General features: G+C 46.0%; 1 long non-coding RNA gene across 13 annotated transcripts in view; it reads right to left on the reverse strand.

Moving 5' to 3' along the window:
* LOC309377417 overlaps nucleotides 1-22,568 on the reverse strand; it is a 204,505-nt gene that overhangs the window by 92,485 nt on the left and 89,452 nt on the right. The window contains exon 3 of one of the 13 annotated variants that reach the window (XR_014171544.1): nucleotides 5,713-5,796. The exons of the other annotated variants lie outside the window; for them this stretch is intronic. This is a non-coding gene — a long non-coding RNA (uncharacterized lncRNA). The remainder of the gene's footprint in view (nucleotides 1-5,712; nucleotides 5,797-22,568) is intronic. 13 annotated transcript variants of the gene reach the window in all.

Below are 22,568 nucleotides of genomic sequence, written 5' to 3' on the forward strand. Positions count from 1 at the left end.
CGTCCCTTTTTTCCTGCATGCTGTTGTAAGCTTCATAAAAGATGGAAGAGCTGGAGAGGATTAATATTCTTTGAATTACATTCGGCAGAGGAGTCACGGCTGTGTCAGTTTCTCAAATCTAGCAAGATATTTACCTTCCTCACACTATTTTTCCTCTCCCCACTGCTCAAAGTCTTGCATGTAGACACTGTGTTGAATATTTAACGTGAGGAATTTTCTGATAACTCAAACATCATTATGCCTCTCCGAGCCACACACTACATGACATTTGAGTTCTTGCTTTAATTTACATCCTTTTCCCCAGGATTTCTGGAGTTTTATTGAAGGGAAACCTTTCATGCCCTGCAACACAATACCTGGGTGATTGCATCAACTACTCTAGCCCATATCAGACTGAAGAAAACTCCAGTTTCTATCCTGTTTGGTGTGTGCATGGGTGTGTTTTGATAGAGCAGCAGGGAGATGGTTTTTTTATACATAAAGGTTGGTAGTCGCTGACTTTTGTAGACTGAGCACAGTGATTGCAGCACCAGCATATTTTAAAAGATGGAAATTATTTAGAGCCTAACGACTACACATAACTTTTGATGTGTTGCTTGAAGCAATGGCTCTGGTTTTTTTAAAAAATGCACAAAGCACATCCCTGAGTCAGATCGGGACAACAGTGCATGGAGGCAGGATATTTATAAACCTTCCCTTAATTTGGGAGTGCCAGGAACATGAATGAAAATATAGGAAGCTGTCTTAAATTAAGTTAGCTCATTGCAGTGAGTGTTCACCTTGTAGTGAGTCTTAAGAGACACGCCTGATCTCTAACAAATACTCCCCTCTTCTTCCTGGCTGTGGCTCCCTCCATAGTACAGTGGGAACAGGCTAGAACCCATGTAGCAAGTCCTGTTTGCTTTGCTGAGCTGCTGATCTCTTGCTCACAAATAAATACAGCTGTCGATGTTTTCCTGACTCCTGCTGCTTCCTGGTATTAGAAGAGAAGAAGAAGTGTTTGGATTTGATATCCCGGTTTATCACTACCCGAAGGAGTAGTGGAGGAGTGGGGAAGCGAACCCAGTTCCCCAGATTACGAGTCCACCACTCTTAACCACTACACCACACTGGCTCTCTATTAAGGTGGTCTACCTCTTATTAAGGTAGACCCACTGCAAGGTTTCTTCACACAGTGAGTACCTTCCCTAAGCCCAAGGAATACTACACACCAAGCTCAGTATCATCTATGCGCACTAACAGTGACTTTCCATGGTTTCGGGCAGGAGATATTTACAGCACTACCTGGAGATGGTGAAGATTGAACCTGGGACTTTTTGCCTGAAAAGTAGTTGTTCAGCCACTGAGTTACAGCCCTTCTGCATCGTCATGCTTAATAGATTGAGGCCTGATCCCTTTAACATCCCATTGGAACACAGGATGCTGCCATTGATTCATCTAGCTCAGGTTTCCCAAACTTGGGTCTCCAGCTGTTTTTGGATTACAATTTCCATATTCCTAGCTAGCAGGACCAGTAACCAAGGATGATGGGAAATGTAGTCCATAAACAGCTGGGGACCCAGGGTTTGGGAAATCCTGATCTAGCTCATTATTTGTGGAGCTGGGAAGTGTTATTTGGGTGTGGTAAAGGTGTGGTAGGACATTTTTGTACAGTTGTATCCTACCATCCAGGAGAAGGAAAACTCTGATCCTAAACCTCAGCTGCTTTGAAAGATATCTTCAGGAGAAAAAAAAGGCTAAGGAGTAAACCCTACACAAACCCAGAGCCGAGGCCCTAAAACGGTGGGATTGCATCTTGTATGCCTCTTTCTGGCAACTCCTGCAGCCAAGTTGGTGCCAAACGTATTGACATAGCTGTCAACCTTCCCTTTATTTCGGGGAATTCCCTTATTCCAGTGCCGTTTCCCACTGCTTCCCGCTGCTATCCCGGATTGTTAGATATCCCGTAGACTGTCCCCGGGACAGATGAGGCTGCTGGTCCCTTATTTTTGAGGCTGCTGATCCCTTATTTGCAAATCTGAAAGTTGACAGCTATGCATATTGCTCTGCTTTCCTTTGAACCATATCAGCAAGGCTGATATGCACACTGCCCAGGCTTGCACCCTGGGGAGATCAAATCAGTGCGCTAATGCAGCAGTTTGACTTCACCCCTGGGTGCACTCCATAGTCTCTCAAGACTGATGGATACCAACAACAACAACATCCTACTTTAGATACTTGGAGTACATGGTTCTCTCCTCACTTTATCCTCACAGCAACCCTGTGAGGCAAGCTAGACAAAGATAACCGACCTAAGGTGACCTAGTGAGCTTCATGGCAGAGTGGAGCTGCAAACCCTGGTCTCACAAATACTAGTCCAACACTAACCATTACGCCACACTGATTCTTCAAGAGCAGGACACTGGTCTCAGAATATTAGTGCCTTTCCCAGAAGAATTAAGAATTAGTATCCTTCTGATGTCCTTAAAGATTCCAATTATTTTAGCTCTGTAATTAAAGTGTAGACAATGTTTGCTTACCTTCTGTGTATTACGTCTCATGTAACTAGGAACATTTTCCTATGAGTATTGTAAAAAATAATAATAATGGAACCATTGTAAGATTAAATCAAGAATGCAGATATAAAATGGCTACTTATCTATTTTTGTAAGTAATTAAAATATAACTATATCTGATACTGTTAAAAAAATTCCCATTTACTTTTAACAGCATTAGCGAAAGCACATTCTTCATAGTTCGTCCCGTCCCCCCAGCATCCTAATTGATTGGGTAATTTAAAAGTAGGCAGAATAGTGGTAATCAAGAAGTAATCATGCATTTCCATGTTAATATAGACGCTCTGTTTTCCGGCTTTCATTTGCTCTGTGCCTATTCATTTTCTCTCTTTTGCCACTCAGAGTTACAATGATCTAGCTAGAATGGTGCTACAGAAGATGCGAAAACCTTTCCAATACATTCCCCGTGAGGGAGGGTGTGAGCCAGCAGTCAGCTCTCCTGGGACATCAGTGCTGGATGGCTGTGCAATTTTAACTTTGGATGCCGATCTATTTTTAATTGCTTTGGTGCCTTTAAAACTGTTTTGCATCTGCTATTTTAATATCTTTATTGCAGCACGCTAAGGGGTTTGGCGGTAGCGAGCAGGAAGCCTCTGGCAGCGATTGGCTTGTGCTGCTTAACAATCACAGAGGAGATGGGCTCAGGCTGCCATTTGTTGCTTCCGTAATTCTAGAGATATAACTCTAGAGTAATTCTAGAGATGGGCTGCGCAGATGAAGATCCTAAGAAGTAGTGGCCTAAGAAGTAAGGCGACCATGTGTCCTCCTTAATGGAGAACAGCCTGTGTTCAAAGGACTGTTAGTGGTCTAGTTGAAGCAATCCACTATTAAAAAGCTGTCTGGACCACACAAGGACGGTGCCTAAACATTACTGCAGAAGGGGATAAGAACTTGCCATGCAGATGCCATTTTAAGATGCCATAGCAAATCGGATTTCATAAACAGAAACACTTTTCAAGTTGCTACTATTTTGGTATGGGGATTCTTGCAAAGAATCGCCAATCTTGATTCTGTAGCATCAGCATGAAAGAAAACTACAGAGAAAAGATTTCTGGCTTTCATTCTCTCTTTGAAGTGATATGCGCACCGAGTTTAATTGGAGTCAGTAACTTTCGGTGACTGATAGCAATGGAAGTTGCTGAGAGAACACATATTATAAAGCCAGATCCACAACCCCTGCTATTGTTTAGGAATATATATGTGTTTCTCTGTTGCAAACAAATCTATCCATGATATCGGATCTGCTGCCACGATATATATCTTAGCCTAAAAGCTGATTCTGAACAGTCCGGTGATGAAGGAGGACTTTGCAAACCAGCATGGGCTAAGTTCAGATGTTAACACCATGGCTGGTGTTACAGGTCATTCTTTTCCATGAGGTGGATCAAAGTGGATTTGGGGGCAAACCCATCAAAATGCAGCATTTTATAAGAAATAACAGGATAGATGCAAGATAGCTAATGTCATATCTATAAAGGTAAAGGGACCCCTGACCATTAGGTCCAGTCATGGCCAACTCTGGGGTTGCGGCACTCATCTCACTTACTGGCCGAGGGAGCAGGCGTACAGCTTCCAGGTCATGTGGCCACCATGACTAAGCCACTTCTGGTGAACCAGAGCAGTGCACGGAAATGCCATTTACCTTCCTGCTGGAGCAGTACCTATTTATCTACTTGCACTTTGACATGTTTTTGAACTGCTAGGTTGGCAGGAGCAGGGACCGAGCAACAGGAGCTCACCCCGTCGCGGGGATTCGAACCACCGACCTTCTGATCGACAAGTCCTAGGCTCTGTGGTTTAGACCACAGCGCCACCCGCGTCCCAATGTCATATCTATACTGCTTCCCAAACCAGTGGTGAGAGTGCAGTGAATACAGAGTAAATGTGTGTGTACATAGTCCATGTTTATGTTATTGGGAAAGAGCTTGTTCCTCTCTCCTCCTCTTACATGGCCATGAGGAGAATGGAAACATTAGCTTCCTGGTTTAAATTAGCTATCATTTGTTATAATTTCTGAACTAGCAACTGCAGTTAGTTTAAGCTGTGGTTTATTGACACAAACCAGGATCTTGGTGGTTTCTTTCAATAAACCATAGCTTAAACTTACTGCAGTATGGTCAGGTTCAGATGGAACAAACAGTGGCTAGTAAGCAAATGCTTCCTGCTGCCAACATGGAACAGTGGCGTAGCGTGGGTTGTCAGCACCCGGGGCAAGGCAAGTAATTTGAGCCCCCTAACCCGTGGATTTGTGCCCCCTAACCCTAACCCCCAGATGTTGCACCCGGTGCGGCCGGGCCCCCCCCCCTGCACTCCCCACGCTACGCCACTGACATGGAAGGTTGTTGGAACTTACTTCCACCTTTGGTGGAAGTGTGATAAGGTTAAGCAGTTCTTGTCCAGTATATTTTGGGAAATTGATACCATTACAGGTCAGTCTTCATACAACACTGACCCCACAGCTTGCACTACGAGGTTATTTGAAGGCACAGAAGAAAAACTTAATAATAAAGAATCGGCCGTCCATTTACTTACAGTAGTCAAACTACGATAGCCCGGTTTTGCAGATACCTTGCTAGTGCTTATTTTTACATACTAGTGTTCTATATTTTGGGAAATGGCACTTCTAGAAAAAGCCAGTGTATAAGCTAAGGGTCTCAATGGGTCAAATTAAAAGAGAGATCTTTTTCCATTTGGTACAATTTGATTATGTTTGTCAACCATGAGGTCAATTGCCACTGAGGGCTTTCCAAGGGTTTTGGTTGATATAACAACTCCTATTTTCTATGTCTCTCTCCCTTGAATATGTGAGGGGTTGTCATATATTTTATAGTTTACATGGTGAAATTAAAATAAATATATTTGATTATTATATGCCCCCACCTTTTCCCTGTAAGTACGTTCATATTGTTTCTACATCTCTGGGCTGATCTTTTTTTGCATTTGAATGTTTATTTATTGCTTTCTAGCCCCTCTGTTCTAAGAGGTTTTGTCTAATATTCTGTATTGCACTGTGTAATACCAATACAATCTTTTTCATTTCTTTTTTCATTTCTCTTGTTTAAATAAAAATCTTTTTTAAAAGAAAGGAAGTTCCATATTCAAATCTCAACCAGGAAATCGGTACTCCAAAGCAACTCGTGCCTCCCCCCCCCCATACCTCTAAAATAGCAGGATGCTGCTCCACAGAAACTTGAAGAAGGATGTTCAACATGGCTGCCTCTTGTTTTATGGAACAGCATCCCTGTTGAGATATGACAGGTGCTCATTATTTGCACTTTCTGGAAACAATTGAATACATTCCTGTTTTGACAGGCTCTTCCAGCATGATGAAAAGGTCTCTACTATAGAAGTTTATTTTTGCACTGTTGTCCTTTTTTGTACTGTTTTTAAAAAAACTAATTTTAGTTACTTTGAGGTATGTTTGTAAATTGCCCAGAGATTCATTTAATAGATGATTCGGAAAATATGATCAATTAATTAATTAAACTTAATTGTTCCTTTTTTTCTCAAAAGCAACTCAAAGCAACTAAACATCAATAAATAAGCAACATACATTAAAACCAACCAAGAAAAATCTAAAACTAAAACATTATTATTACCGTGGCACACCACCCCAATCTCAGAGTGATGCGAAATTCCAGGGAGGTTTCAGAAGTTTACCTCAGGATTCAAGTTTCCTTTTGGGAATAAGAGACTGAGGTATCATTATGATATATGGTTTGTTTACACATATATACAACCTGAGCCCACGATGGAGGGGTTCACAGGATCAACACCCCAAAAGAGTGTTGTTTCTCCCATAGCCGCAGCCTTTGATTCAAACAGAAATCAAATGTTGCTCTCGGGTGTTCCCTTGACTCTCTCTCCAGCTTGCTGCTTTGCTTCCAAGTCACATCACTGCTTCTTCTCCAAGTCTGAACTCTGATTTTTGTCTGTCTTGCTATATGTGAGTTGAGGGAGGAGCCCCAGCCATTTGCAGTCTCCGACAGAGCCCTTCCTTTGTGCTCCTTACATCTCATCAGGAGGGTAGCCTGGCTGTTCCAAAATTTAAAAGCCTCAATTAGATTTTAACACTTATTGGATCCAGGGATTAGAGGGGTCTGGCACCCAGATTAACACCCCCAAACTCACAACATTACTGCTGCTGCTGCTATATATAGTACTCCCCTGGGATATGTAGGACATATTATATAAATGCTACTAATTATATTTGGGCATTTAAACATAAAATGTATGTGCCCTCTGGCATGCTGAGAGCCATGTCAGACTGTCCTCCTTCTCACCAAGTGATTTCTGTTGCATGGCAACATGTTCTTAGGTCCCTTGGGCCCACAGTAAAATAACAGTGCCCCTTAACTCCCAACAGAAGGAAAAAGGGATATTCTTCTGACTCTATGCTCTTGTACATAGCACCATTCTTAAGCTTGCCTGTCTTCTTTACATGTTTTCATGAATAAATACACGGCACTGACTGAAACACAGAGAAGGGAGCTGCTATTTCCGTTAAAGTTCTGCTACCCTAGAAAAATACGAACTGCTTTTATATGTGTTACCGAGAGCTCAGTCTACACATTATGTGGATGTGTGAAATCTCTGCAATTTGCACAACAGTTCAAAATGAGTCTCATCATCACCGGGGCACAGCATAGTGCCTTGAGGTTCTCATGGATGCATCTCCAGGCATGTGCACTGGAGACAAGATGCCTGCACTCCTCAGACACTCCTCAACCAGTAATTTGGATTAGAGATGCACTGGGGAGGAGTGTGAACTCTAGTAGCTCATAGAAACAAAGCAAGTTCATGGCAATGATTTACCAGAGCCAGGTACCCACTTCGCCGTCACCCCACATCAAGGCTGTCCTTCAAAAATAAGGTCACTTGGAGATTATGGTGTCTCACTCTGGGCTTCCTTCTACAACTACAGTCAGACCATTGGTCCATCTACCCCAGTATGGTCTACACTGACTGGCAGTGGCTCTCTAGGTTTCAGACAGGGCTCTCTTCCAGCCCAACCTGGAGATTCAGGGGATTGAATATTGTATCTTCTGTATGCAAAGCAAATGCTCAGCCGATCAGATAGGCCCTTCCCGTGTAAAACACAAAAAGTGAGAAAGTGAGAATCTTCCATCGCAGAAGCACAATGGAATTTAATCACAATGTTTTCTTTCCTTGGGAGCTATAGGTGTTACATTCTTAGATGCAACAACACCAAGAAGTGTTAATGTAATTCTAACAAGAGGCATCATGAGGAGCAAGGGACTCTGTTGGAGAGTTGCTCGCCAGTGGGGCAGCCATGTTTTCTTTTGGGGGGGGGACACAAGAATACCCTTTGGAACAATCATGTTGTGCCATTTCTAGAAAAATTAACCAACGAACTTAAACTAGCATAGGGACAAGCAAAGGAGGACATCTTCACCCCAGTGTGTTTCCTCTTATCACATATACAGCACAACAGGAGAATGACCTATCCCCCTCAACAACATATGAATCATTATGGCTAACCTGACACAACTCCCCCCCCCCAAAAAAAAACATACCGCAACCAACCAAACCCTGGACCCTCCAATCTCTCTCAATGCCAATAAAAACAAGTAACTATATAAATAAAGTTTTGACTGTTATTGGCATCAAGCTCTTAATATGATTAGTCAAGGAGGCATGAGATCAAGACCCTGCATAGATGTGGATGGTGTTTGTCACGGCCACCCAGGTCTGGTCCCAGCTCACAAGAGACCTCACTCCGTTGCAGCTTATTTACAGGAAAAGTTTATTGAAGATTTCTGCTTCTCATACAGTTCAGCATTGTGGCCGTACGTCTGCCACGTTAGACCGCTGAAGTCCCCTCTGACTCCTCCCCTCTTCCGCACCAACTTAATAGCCTGGCTCTAGACCACCTCTTCCTCTCCTTTCTTTTCCGCAGGGTCTTCCTGCCCCCCTGGGTTCCCTCTCTCCGTGACTCGCCTGAGGCTGAATCCTCTGCCGCCTCTTCCCCCCTCTTTCTGGCTTTAGGGCCGGGCTCCTCCCCTGAGCTCTCTCCACTTCCGCGCGCCTCTACGTTTGAACTTGGCGCGCGTACGTTGCTGCTGACCTTTCTTTCGACCGCTACACCACCCCCTGCTCTGCTCTCCACCCTTTCCGGCTGAACACCCTGCTCCAACCCCCTCTCTCTGTTCTCTCCTAATCCTGCTCCCTCCGAGAGGCTGACGACTCCACCCCCTTTACTCCGTTCCGGCTGAGACGTCTCTTGCTTCCTCTGTCTTCCACTGGGCTCCTCTCCGCTTCTCCCTTCTCCTCCCCTTTGCTTGATTAAGGTAACCCCCTTTTGAGAATCCTCTGACTCGCTGCTCAGACTCGTGGATTCCCTCAGAATTCCGTCATCTTCTTCCTCATCCTTCTGCCCCTCCTCCCACTCGCTCTCCGTCTCCTCTGTCATCTCCTCCTCTCTCCCAGAAACCCTGACATCCATCCCCCCCTCGAAGCCCCCCCTTCCCCCCTCCCGCTCGCCGGGGACCGGTTGTGGAAACTGCGGCTCTTCGGGGGTAGGCTCAGGATACAGGTCGTCTACGTCAATGTTCTCTGCTGGCAGTTCTGTGTAAGTGTATTCGAAGTCGGGTTCTTCCCCCAAATGCTTCTCAGTCTCTGCTTCCATCGCTACTTCCTCCGGTGCTGCCCGCCAAGGACCTATCAGCCACCTCTTACGCCATTCCTCCTCTGGCTGCTCCTCCCACCAATAAGGGGTTTCCGTGTCCACCCCCGAGCACGATCCCCTGGGCGGGCTTGATTCTGGTGTTCTTTCCTCGGGGGAAGAGAAACCCCTGAACGTGCTATCTGACAATGTGGGTGTGAAAAGCCAGTCATCAAAGTACTCAGCTGGCATGGGTCTATGTGGGAAAAGTGCATGGAACTCTTCTTTCAAAAGGGGTTCGTCTAACTCGTAGCCTGGCACCCAACTATTAGCAGCGGCTGGTGTGCCCTCCCTGGCGAGAAAATATTCAACTCCCTCCTCCCCCCATCTCGAGTCCAGTATCTCTGTGACCTCGTTAAGAGGTTCTGGTCTTGGCGATTCCCCCCTCTCAGGCGCCCTCCTACGTGGCTCTGGGGGTGCTCCTGACTCTTGAAACCTGTGTGGGGTTTTGTAGGGAGTGAGCACCGACCTATGAAAGACCGGGTGCACCCTGGAACCTTCCGGAAGGGCTAGACGAAAAGCCACCGGATTGATCTTAGCCTCAACTTGATATGGCCCTAGCTGCCTGTGTCCTAACTTCTTCTTGGCCAATGACCTGGCCGGCATCGCGTGGGCTGCTAACCACACCCAGTCCCCAACCTGGATGTCCTCTCCCGCCCTCCTGTGCTTATCGGCCTGCACCTTATACGCCTGTTTTGCCAGCTCCAAATGTCTCCGCAGCTCCTCGTGCACCTCTTGCAACTCCGCTGCAAACTGGTCGGCATCTTGAGGCCCCCCCCCTCCTGGTGCCGCAAATCTCGGGAAGGTTCTGGGATGACGGCCATTGTTCGCGAAGAAAGGCGTCACCCCGGTGGAAGCGTGTTTCGTGTTGTTGTAGGCGAATTCAGCCATCGGCAGATAGTCCACCCACGCCGCAGGTCGCTGGTTGGCGTAGCACCGCAGGTACTGCTGCATGATCGCGTTGACCCTCTCCGCTTGACCGTTGGTTTGTGGATGCCTCGCCGATGTCAGGTTGATTTTGACGTGCAAGATGCCCAGAAGCTTTCGCCAGAAAGTGGAAACAAACTGGCGCCCCCTGTCGGACAAGACGGACTGCGGAAGTCCATGCACTCTGAAGACGTGATCGATGAAGAGCTTTGCGGTCTGTTCTGCCGTCGCCACCTTGGCACAAGGGATGAAGTGCGCCATCTTGGTGAACAAGTCCACCACCACTAACACCGCCGTCTTACCTCTGGAGCTGGGCAGGTCTGTAACAAAGTCCAACGCTACCCTCTCCCATGGTTGCTGCGGTGTCTCCAGCGGTTCTAGCAATCCCGCCTGCTTCTGGTGCACTGGTTTGGACCTCTGGCAGATATCACACCTGGCGACGTAGTCCGCCACCTCTCCTCTCATCTGGGGCCACCAAAAGTCTCTAGCCACCAACTCCATCGTCTTTTCTTTGCCGAAATGGCCTGCACTAGGGGCGTCATGCAACTGTTGCAGAACCTTGGCTCGAAGATCGTCGGTGGGCACGTAAAGGGCACCCTTACGAGTCAAAAGTCCATCTTGTAATTGAAACTCATCGTTGTGTCGCGACCCTCCGCGTAGCTCCTCCATCTTAGACTGTGCAAACTGATCCCTTTGCAACGCGCGTCGCACCGCGTCCAGGTCGACTGCGATGGTAGCGCACGTCCACGCCTGCGGTGCGAAAATGTGCTTTGCTGCGATTGGAGCTGCTTCCTCCAAGTATTGCGGCTTTCGGGACAGCGCGTCTGCAATAACATTGGAGTCTCCTGGGATGTATTCTATTTTGAAGTCGAAGTCCGCAAAGAACTCCGCCCAGCGCATGTGTCGCTGGGTCTGCAACTTAGCCGTCCGCCAATACTCTAAGTTCTTGTGATCCGTGCGGACCTGCACCGTGTGCTTGGCTCCTATTAAGAAGTGTCGCCACGCTTTGAAAGCTGCATGAATGGCCAACAACTCCCTGTCCCATATGGTATAATTGCGCTCCGTCTTGCTGAGCTTCCGGGAGTAGAACGCACCCGGTCGCCAGTTGCCTTGTGAATCCTCTTGCAAAAGAACGGCCCCAACCGCTCTATCTGACGCATCGGTCTCTACCCGCATGGGTCTGCCGGGATTCACGTGGAGCAGCTGCTCTTCGGAGGCGAAAAGACCCTTAAGCGTCCGGAAGGACCGCTCCGCTTGTTCGGTCCAGACGAACTTCTTCTTCTTGGAACTGAGGGTGTCAGTGATCGCCGCCGTCGCGTTCGCAAAACCTTTAATAAACTTGCGGTAAAAATTGGCAAAGCCGATGAACCTCTGGACCTCTTTCCGATTTCGAGGGCTTTTCCAGTCCAACAGCGCTTGAACCTTAGCCCTGTCCATGGCCAGTCCCTCGTCGGACAACTTGTAGCCAAGGAAATCAACCTCTCTGACATCAAACTGGCACTTTTCCAACTTGGCGTACAGCCTGTGTTCCTTCAGCCTCTGCAGGACCTCCCTCACGTCCTTATCGTGATCCTCCGGCGATTCCGAGAAAATCAGGATATCGTCGAGAAAGCAGACACACTTTTTGTAGAGGAGACCTGCTAGCACGTGGTGCATAAATGCTTGAAAAACGTGGCTGCCATTTTGGAGGCCGAAAGGCATGACTCTGTATTCGTATGTGCCCAGAGGGGTGAACATGGCGGTCTTCCACTCATCTCCTTTCCGGATGCGGATGAGATTGTAAGCTCCACGTAGGTCCAGCTTGGTGAAAATCTTGCCCCTCCTGACGGTCGCTAAAAGGTCGTCAATCTTGGGCATGGGGAAAGCCTTGGGCTTAGTCAAGCTGTTTATGAACCTGTAATCCACTATAAGCCTTTTTTGGGGCGTGTTTTTCTTCTTCACAAAGAACACAGGGCTGCCACCCGCTGCTTTAGATTCCTGGATGAAACCTCGCTTGAGGTTATGGTCTATGAACTCCCGAAGCTCTTGCATCTCGTCTTCCGACATGGAGTACAGCTTGGCAGCAGGCAGTTGCGCCCCTGGCACTAAATCAATCGCGCAGTCGTAAGGTCTGTGAGGCGGCAACTTGTCAGCTTCCTTCTCACAGAAAACCTCCAAGAAGTCCTGGTACTTGTGAGGCACTGTTTGCACCATACCCAGATGCAACTGCTGCTCGGCTTCTCCTCCCTGATCGGTCTGAAAGCAATGCTGAGCACAATACGATGAACAAAAGGTGATCTGCCGCTGGTACCACGCAACCGCGGGACTGTGCCTCTCCAGCCAACTCATGCCTAACACGATGGGTGTGTCCGATAAGTGGGTGACATTGAAACTAATAAGTTCTCGATGGTTGCCAATCTGCATCATCATGGGAGGGGTTTGCTGCACCACTTGCCCCCCCAGCAACTTCCTGCCGTCTACCGTGACCACGTTTAGAGGCGTCGTTGCAGGCAGGAGCGCCATGTTGTGCTGCTTAACGAACTGCAGTCCCACGAAGTCGGCGTTGCTTCCCGAATCGATCGTTATTGGAACCTCGAGGAGTCTCCCATCAGGCAACTGGAGTGTTGCTGTGAGCAGAACTGCCGGTCTGGGAGGCAAAGGGTCCACGCTCTGCAGTGATGCTGGGGGCTTGTCTACAGATCCGCCTGGCTGAGCCCCAGTAGCTCTGCTTCCAGCCAGGCACTGTCGTTTCCCTGAAGCTGCTCCCCTGGTTGCACCTCTGCTGTTACAGTTGCCAGCGCTGCAGTGTGCTTCTGGAGCCTCTGGGGGCACTCTTTCGCCATATGGTGCGCACTGTCACAGATGTAACACTTCCTGGTTCCTCTAGGAGGCTTCGCTTTGGCTGCACCAGGGACAGGGCTCTGGGATGGCTTCTGAGCCCTAGCACCACCAATCTCCATTGGCTCCTCTCTGTCCTTCCCCATTGGCGAGGGGTGCGCACGGCTGAAGTCCCTGTGCACAAAAGGGAGAGTCCTTGCTTGCGCACGCGCTTGGGGCCCGTCCTCCTCATGCCACGGACGCCCCTCATGTCGAATTCCAAGAGCTAAAGCCCGTTGCACCACGTCTTCTAGGGTCTGGGGTCTGTCCCCCCTAGCGATCTCATCCTTGATGGGGGGGCTCAATCCCTCCCAAAAAAGATCCCTGACCGGTTTACTGTCCTTTGGCCAATCTAAGGCGGTGAGCAATGCAAAAAATTTAGAGTGGTATTGGCGCACAGTCGCTTTCCCCTGCCTCAGCCCGTGCATTTGACGGCGCGCAATGTCCACATCCACAGAGGATTGAAAACAAGAATCCATCGCTTTGATGAACGCAGTTGAATCGCGACGGGCCGGTCCATCTTCGCGCCACAAATTGCGTAGCCAAGCCCTGGCCTCCCCATGCAGGTGCGTAACAATGAACCCCACTCTCTCCTCCTCATCTTTAAAATCGTGACGGAGTAAGTGCAGTGCATATACAACGTCCGCTCTGAAATTGGGATAGTCTTGCAAGTTGCCATTAAAATGCGGAACTAGGGCACCCCCCCTCCGTCCAAGCGCAATGCCCTCCGCTCTGGATCCTGGGGCCCCCGCCTTGTCCGCGCGCTCCCACCTTGCCTGCAAATCCTGGCACGTCTTCTCCAAGTCGTCATTCTTCTTCTGCGAAGCAATGACTGCCGATGTGAGAGCGGTAACCTGATTCCGCAATGCAACCAGCTGCTCCTCAGCGCTCATGGCTGCTCCCGTTCGTGAGCTTCGCAAAAAAAAATTTTTGCTTTTTTGAGAGGGGACTTACTGTCCCGGCCACCCAGGTCTGGTCCCAGCTCACAAGAGACCTCACTCCGTTGCAGCTTATTTACAGGAAAAGTTTATTGAAGATTTCTGCTTCTCATACAGTTCAGCATTGTGGCCGTACGTCTGCCACGTTAGACCGCTGAAGTCCCCTCTGACTCCTCCCCTCTTCCGCACCAACTTAATAGCCTGGCTCTAGACCACCTCTTCCTCTCCTTTCTTTTCCGCAGGGTCTTCCTGCCCCCCTGGGTTCCCTCTCTCCGTGACTCGCCTGAGGCTGAATCCTCTGCCGCCTCTTCCCCCCTCTTTCTGGCTTTAGGGCCGGGCTCCTCCCCTGAGCTCTCTCCACTTCCGCGCGCCTCTACGTTTGAACTTGGCGCGCGTACGTTGCTGCTGACCTTTCTTTCGACCGCTACACCACCCCCTGCTCTGCTCTCCACCCTTTCCGGCTGAACACCCTGCTCCAACCCCCTCTCTCTGTTCTCTCCTAATCCTGCTCCCTCCGAGAGGCTGACGACTCCACCCCCTTTACTCCGTTCCGGCTGAGACGTCTCTTGCTTCCTCTGTCTTCCACTGGGCTCCTCTCCGCTTCTCCCTTCTCCTCCCCTTTGCTTGATTAAGGTAACCCCCTTTTGAGAATCCTCTGACTCGCTGCTCAGACTCGTGGATTCCCTCAGAATTCCGTCATCTTCTTCCTCATCCTTCTGCCCCTCCTCCCACTCGCTCTCCGTCTCCTCTGTCATCTCCTCCTCTCTCCCAGAAACCCTGACAGTGTTATTCTCTGGTTGCAATTATTTCACTATTAGAGTGTTAACAGGCTCACCAAGGCTATCTCCATCCTTGCATTTTATTTACTGTAGCTCAAATTCGTGCAAAAATGAAATCATCTTCTTGTTTGTATAATTGAGATTCCATAAGCATTTTGGAAACTCAATTGGCTCACTAAACAACACCTCACTTCATGTCATAAGCAGTCATTGTTTGCCAGTTTTAACTGTCAGCTAACAAATAATCTTTTAGAACACGTAGAAAAATAATTAAGTGGCAAGAAATCAGCCATCCATATCAGAACAACTGAACGCTATATCAATAACAGGACATTTACTTGAAACTTCAGCTCAATAGGAGTTGAATCCACAGTCCTTCAGTGCCAGACACCTCATTGATTCAAGTACCAAAAAAATCTTTAATTACCAAGTAACAAGAACTTTCAGGTGTTCAATTACTTACCAGATGGAGCCCATATAGTATCTGAGAAGCATATGGAAATTACCAGAGAAAAATGAGTACTGTTTTTATTAAAATGATACAAGAGTGGCTCAGTGTAAATCATACCAAGATCCATATGCCAATAGAACATCCCAGGAACAAGATTTTACATATCAAACACTTGGCTTCATCAACAAAAGATCTCAGCCTATTGAAATTTGCATTCAGTTGTTGGAAGGCACTCCTAATAAAACAACATTACTTCCACATTAAGGTGTACATATAATAACGGCAAGTTTCTATTTTACTCCAGAGGCCTGCACCACATTATGGTGTTTCTCCTTAGGTTTACTTCTAGCAAAGCATTCACACAAATGCAATCTACCCACTTTTTTCAGACAAGTAAAAGTGTTATCACTGCATTAAAAGGCAGCATGAATGTCCTGTTTTCTGAGAGAAAATCTCTTAGATATAGATATCTATTTTGTTTTATGTTAAAAGGGTTTTTTTTTTCTTGTTTAAAGGGGGGGGGTGTTGTCACCTGCCGGAGCAATTTAGCACTTGGTTTATGTTGCAATTTTCTTAGGTCTGAGTTAACATCTACTGATGTTACCTTGTAATACTTCCATAATGTGAAGCTTTTGTCTTGTGGTGGTTGGATGGCTAGATATAAATAAATGCATCTTGTCTATTTTTTATGATACAATAATATAATAATAATAATTATGGATTGCATTCAATAGTGGCTTTGCGCTAGTGGAAAGCAGTTCTGTTTGCTCGTGACGAATTTTCCTATGCAGTATAGTCTACCGTATCCCCCAAAATCTGCTTCTGAGGGTACTCTGGAACAGTATAGAAAATGATGCCAAGTGCTGCGGTAGATAAGGAAGCTAGCAAAACACAAAAAGTTCCACCTTGTATAAACAGAAGTGTTTCCTGCTGGCTCACTGTTGGATATAAGCCAATACTTGTTTAGTGCTATCTGTGTACAAGGAGCTTTAGGAAATCATCAAAATTTAGACAGATCCCAGCCACAAACTCAAGTCTGACAGAGAGAGGAAAGGCAAAGGATGACAGAGGTAAAGAGTAACAAGGGATGAACGTAAGCAAATGGTGTACTTAATAGGGATAGATGGATCAGCCTCAGTATTGTTTTAGGAGACAGAAATCTTAAATCACCTGGGAGTAATGCAGTCAACTGAGATGCAGAGACCTCTCGGTCCCATTGCATGCCTGGCAGTATCACCTGAGGGGCAGGAAGCTTCAGGAAGGCCTACTGGTACTTTGGCCCTGTTAGGTCTTCTGGGATTTCAGTCAAGTTTTGAAATACGTCTTTAGAAACACTAGGCGGATCCTAGAAGAAGAAGAAGAGTTTGGATTTGATATCCCGCTTTATCACTGCCCGAAGGAGTCTCAAAGCGGCTAACATTCTCCTTTCCCTTCCTCCCCCGCAACAATTGTAAAATGTATAGAATGTGAAAACGGCAAGTTACTTTCTTACTCCAGAAGCCTGACCACATTATGGTGTTTCTCCTTAGGTTTACTTCTAGCAAAGCATTCACACAAATGCAATCTATCCAGTAAAAGTATTAGCATTGCATTAAAATGCAGCATGAATGTCCTGTTTTCTGAGAGAAAGTCTCTTAGATATAGATATCCATTTTATTTCATGTTAAAAGACTTAAGGAAGGACTTCAGGAAGGCCTACTGGTACTTTGGCCCTGTTTGGTCTTCTGGGATTTCAGTCAAATTCTGAAATACGTCTTTAGAAACAGTAGGCAGATCCTACAAATACATGTGCTGCAACTGGACCCCACAGAATTTATCAGCAGTCTTGCAATTAAGAATGAAGGCTTCTGGATACTAGTGGCTGGAAACCTCAGGAGGAGAGTGTGCTCTTGTGCTTAGGTCTTGCTTGAAGGTTTCCATGGGCATCTGGTGGCCACTGTGAGCACAGGATGCTGGACTAGAATTCCTGCTCCGTGATTGCAGTCATGGGATTTTTGTCTATCACATGACGGTGTATGTTTTGAACTCCAAAGAGTGGGAAGTGACGGAGACAGGATGTTTGTGTTACTGTATTCCGTGAAGTGGGACTATTGTCCTTTTTCTCTTTGCTGTCTGATGCTAGAGAGAGAGGGAGCCATGTTGCAGTGCTCCGTGTGTGTTTATATGTAAATAAAGTAGATTAGCCAAAATGCTGAGTTCTGTCACACAAGTTGTGCATACTCTGCAGATCCCTAAGTGTGCCGGTGTCGGTTGGCATCGGTTGCTGTGACGTTCAGGCAGAAGAAAGCTTTTGAAGCTCCCGAACGAACAACCAGGAGGGAGAGAACATGCCAGTCGGGCATGTGTCTCTGCCAGGATCCTACTCAAGTGTAGGCTGAACTCCTGACAATGAGCCACTGGCTCTTCTTATGTGTGTGTGTTTTAACACCAGGGGTTTTTTTTCTGAATGCAAGTTTGTCTTTCCAGCTGCTTCTAGATTTCAACCAGTTGAGCAGCCTCCCACTGCCATAGTTGGCCCAATTGGCCAATTATGCATCACCAATGGTGCTTAATGGGGCTAACTGAGATATGCTTCCTGGTTTTTGCCAGCCGGCTAATGAACTATGGTTGGGGCACGGTCATTTCAAAATGTTTTGTTCATACAAATATATTTGAAGTTCTCGTGCAAATATCTTGGAGGGGAGGTGCTATGTCATGCTATTGTTTGTTTTTTCAACAAATGAAATAGAGGCAAATTTATGCACTCAAATATTGATTTACTTGCAGTCATTACTTCTATTAAAGGTAAAGGGACCCCTGACCATTAGGTTCAGTCATGACCGACTCTGGGGTTGCAGCGCTCAGCTTGCTTTATTGGCCAAGAGAGCCGGTGTACAGTTTCCGGGTCATGTGGCCAGCATGACTAAGCCGCTTCTGGCAAACCAGAGCAGTGCCGGGAAACGCTGTTTACCTTCCCGCTGGAGCGGTACCTATTTATCTACTTGTACTTTGACATGCAAGGTTGGCAGGAGCAGGGACCGAGCAACGGGAGCTTACCCCGTCACGAGGATTCGAACCAATGACCTTCTGATCGGCAAGTCCTGCCGTACGCTGAATTAATAATTAGACATAGGATCAGCATTAGCTATCAAAGAACCCTAGAGAGAGTAAAAAGTGTTGAGTTCCATCCATCCCACAACACACACACTTCCTCTTGGCCCCAAATCACCCTCTTGCATAACAACCCTGCCCTTCCTGTCCCCTACTTACTTTGATGCAGCTACCTTTACCAATTTAGGCAAGAATAGCTTGGACACCCAGCAGATGCCAAGCATCCAGCTAGCACCCAAGACAAATGTCCTATTCAGTAAATCAGTGGGTTGGTTTTATGTAGAATTACAACTCATTACTTTAGAATTTTTCATTATCTTTCATTTTGCAGCAAGAAAAGACAACATTTGGAAGCTTTCTGCATACCTTTCACTTTTTAATCTTATTCATCTCTGCAGATACAGTTAACAAGATTGCAACTTTAACACATTTTATTTTTTTTACAGCAAAATAATGTTAAGGGGTTGCAATTAGTGCCTTTTAATACAAACAGTTTCATTTGTGAAATAGGATTTTAAGTAATAAGCCATCTGTTGTTCCCCTTTCTAATGGTTGCAACTTATTATGTATTTTTAATGGTGATCCTAATTTAGATCACACTTCATCACCGGGAAATAAATAGATATAGGACTGCTGTTTGTTTTCATCATAATTTTATGCATTAAATGCCAAATGTTTATTATCTCTTGCAATAATAACTATAACACTTCTAACATATAAACATTGTTTCTCAAGAATTCAGAGGAAAGCTTGCCTTTATATAATGCCTTTTCAGTACCATAATCCTCTATGGAATGGAGACAAAGAGCCTAGTCACTGTAACATCTTTGTTTAAAAGGCAAGAATACATGATGACTATTACTCTTTAAGCACTTCAGACTCTTTAATACACTGAAAGAGGATGCATATTAAAACACAGCCAACCTGATCCTAAACCATTTTTTCTTGGAACCAAATCCCATTTGTTTCAGTATAATATGGAAGATCACAACAAAGACTGGTTCACGTTAACAGGCATTTTGAATATACATACATGTGGGTATTACTTTGCCTTTACAACAGTGTTGGCTGGTATGCATTGGGACTGGAAAGATGGAAGACATAGAGACCAAAAGTGGGTGGAGCCAGAGCCAATGACAGGCAGAGCCACCCTCTGATTGGTTGTAATTAAGATGTCTAGGATCTCATGAAACCAGGCAGCATCTACACACCAGCCTCTACCACTGCGACAAGCAGCAGCTTTGACAGCTCTTCCACCACTACTGCCCTGAAAGGGCCTTTGCCAGTTCTAGTTTCCACACCATATATTTAAAGCACTCTTCTACCACTTTCACAGCCATGGGTTGCCCCAAAGCATCCTGGGAAGTGTAGTTTGTTACGGATGCTGGGAAGTGCAGCTCTGTGGGGGTATCCGAACTCTCAGCACCCTTAAGAAACTACCATTCCTAGGATTCTTCGGGGGAAGCCATGACTGTAAAAGTGCCTGCACGGAGACTGGTTGAGGGTGATAGGAGTCGGAACCTAAAAAGTTCTGGGCTGGTTGCTGGAAACCACAGGTTCCCTGTCCCTGAGTTATACAGTAAAATGGAGTTCTAGCTTAACCACCCTCCTGCAAAAATAATTTCCTGCTTAAGGAAATCAGCCCTGAGTGCTCACTGGAAGGACAGATCCTGAAGCTGAGACTCCAATACTTTGGCCACCTCATGAGAAGAGAAGACTCCCTGGAAAAGAACCTGATGTTAAGAAAGATGGAGGGCACAAGGAGAAGGGGACGACAGAGGACGAGATGGTTGGATAGTGTTCTCGAAGCTACCAGCATGAGTTTGACCAAACTGCGGGAGGCAGTGGAAGACAGGAGTGCCTGGCGTGCTCTGGTCCATGGGGTCACAAAGAGTCGGACAGGACTAAACGACTAAACAACAACATTGCCATATGTTGGTGGGATGGCCTGTGGCCCAAGTGAGATGCTATTCTTCCTGCCTTTAAAAATAATGAGTATTCTGCATTCTGAATGCTGCAGCAATGAGAAGAGGATGTGCTAGGAGACTAGAAGACTAACAGGATGGGAGAAGTCATGTCTACATCATCTCCACCAAACCTCATCACTTATAAAGGTATAACATGACATCACTTCCACCCTCTTCTAAATATTTTGAAATAATATTTTACAACCTATGACAGGGCATTAAGTCAAGGGACTAAATGTAAGCCTTGACAAAGCAAGAAAACCAACAAGAACAACAACAGCAACAACCCTAGGTTACTTGGTGGTCTTCACCTCCAAGTAGTTCACTTTTTTCTTGGGATTAGGTTATACTGGCTGATGTGCTGCCTGCTTCATTTGCATCATAAGGATGAAAATCCAGTGGAAGAGACAAGGATGTATCTTCTCCTCCAGTGACAGATAAAATGAGAAGAACACTTCAGGTGCTAAGAAATGCTGTAAACAATGCAGCTCCTAATATAGAAAGAGATCAGTAGTTGCAGATGCATCGACTTGATGTGTTTCCCCGCTATTACCTTGACTTCTACAATCAGCAGACCATCTCCAAATGATTCTTCATTCTGGCAACACACAGTGAATAAAAAGTAGCCAAGCTAAGAGCCATAAATGTGCAGGGATTGCCTACTAGAAGGAGATTACATCTTGAGGAAGCTATATTGCTGAATTTTAAAGCAGAGACATTTGTGTTTCATTATAGCCTTCTGGATATTTTTTTTCTGCCTACCTTTAAAACTGTGGGACAAGTTCCCTATTTGTTCCAATAAAATATTTTATTTCCAAATGAAGACTAGGTGCACAAATATTGTTAGGCTCACCCCCACTTCTCCTAGCAATGAGAAGTTCTGGGGTGCAGTGCTTCCCTGAGGTTGGTTCCCAATAGAAAGAGGTGACTCAGAATGTAATGGCTTTTGTAATATTTACAAATATACAGGTTGAGCAAAAATGGAGACACAGCCTAAACACTCCAGCTGGCAGTCCAAGTCTGCCATTCACACATCAGATCTCCAAGCACTTTCAGACACTCTCAGGGCCCGGACTCAGCTTCTTATGTCTTTCTCAGTCTTCAACTAAAACTGCAGTCTGTGGTTCTTTTCAGCCAGAGACACCTTGCCCCCTCACACTGGCGAAGACACCTTCTGTGCCAACTTTTAAATGCCTGCTGAAAACCTTTCCACTCTGCCAGGCCTAGGCTGGGAATTATGAATACATCCTCCACAATGGTCTTTTGAAGTTTGTTTTTAACTTATTTTTAACTTTTTTGTGGGCCTATTTGTGGGTTTTATGTTATTGCGTTGTTGCAAACTGTTGTGATATAGCATTATCATTGTGATAATGTAAATATGTAAACATTTTGTTTAAAATATTCATATGGGAATGTCATCTCTTCCAGTTATCACTGCCCTTCACAGCACCCATGGAGACACATCAGCAAGACAAATGGCGACTGGTTCTCAGTGGGACTAGTAGGGCAGAAGTTGGGGTGGACCAACAGTAGCTGGAGACAATGATAAGCAGATCCAACTAATTCAAGCTTTGTCCTCATCCTCTTCAATGCAGGAATATGCAACTACAACATATAAACCGGGCTGAAATCCATATTGTGTTTCATAATTTTTGACCTGGCAATATATTTTGAATCATGGTGTGTATGCTATGCAAAAATCACAATTTGGGAAAACCTGTGAAGCCAGTCAATGCCTCTACATAGCTCCATCCTTATTGCAGGCATTGTGATATATCAGTATATTGTGATGCTTAGCTGGTGTTACATCACAATGCTGAAAACCAGATATCGCCCAGTCCCACCCACCACCACCCCAGGCAGTCTGTTCCAATAGTGAGCACATCTTACTGTTGAATGAGAAAATATATGAACTGGTCCTAACCCTTCATCCCTTCAGCTTAGGGCTCTCCGTGGTAGAGGAAGCATACCAGTTTTGCAGCTGTACTTCAGTTAGTTCAACCAAAGACCTTTAGATTAGGACTATGTGATCCACAACCAGGCTACTTTCTTTGATTTAGAACAGGTGTAAAGAACCCCCAGCCCATGGGATAATCTCCCCCCCCCCCGAGGATCCAAATTGGCCTGCAAGGCCATTCCCCCCAAAACTGACAACATAATCATACTGCCTTTAGCAAGAATAAATCCATTTAAAATCAGCAGTTTCCAGATTCAAAAGGTAGTGAATCTGGTTATTTTCACTGCTGGTTTGATAGCCACAGAAATGTCATACAATGGAGGGTTAAAATTCTTCTCAAGGAATCCTCAGCTGAAGATGCTA

This window comes from Podarcis melisellensis (genome assembly GCF_964234715.1).
Source record: "Podarcis melisellensis genome assembly, chromosome: 9".
In the NCBI taxonomy this organism is placed as follows: Eukaryota; Metazoa; Chordata; class Lepidosauria; order Squamata; family Lacertidae; genus Podarcis; species Podarcis melisellensis.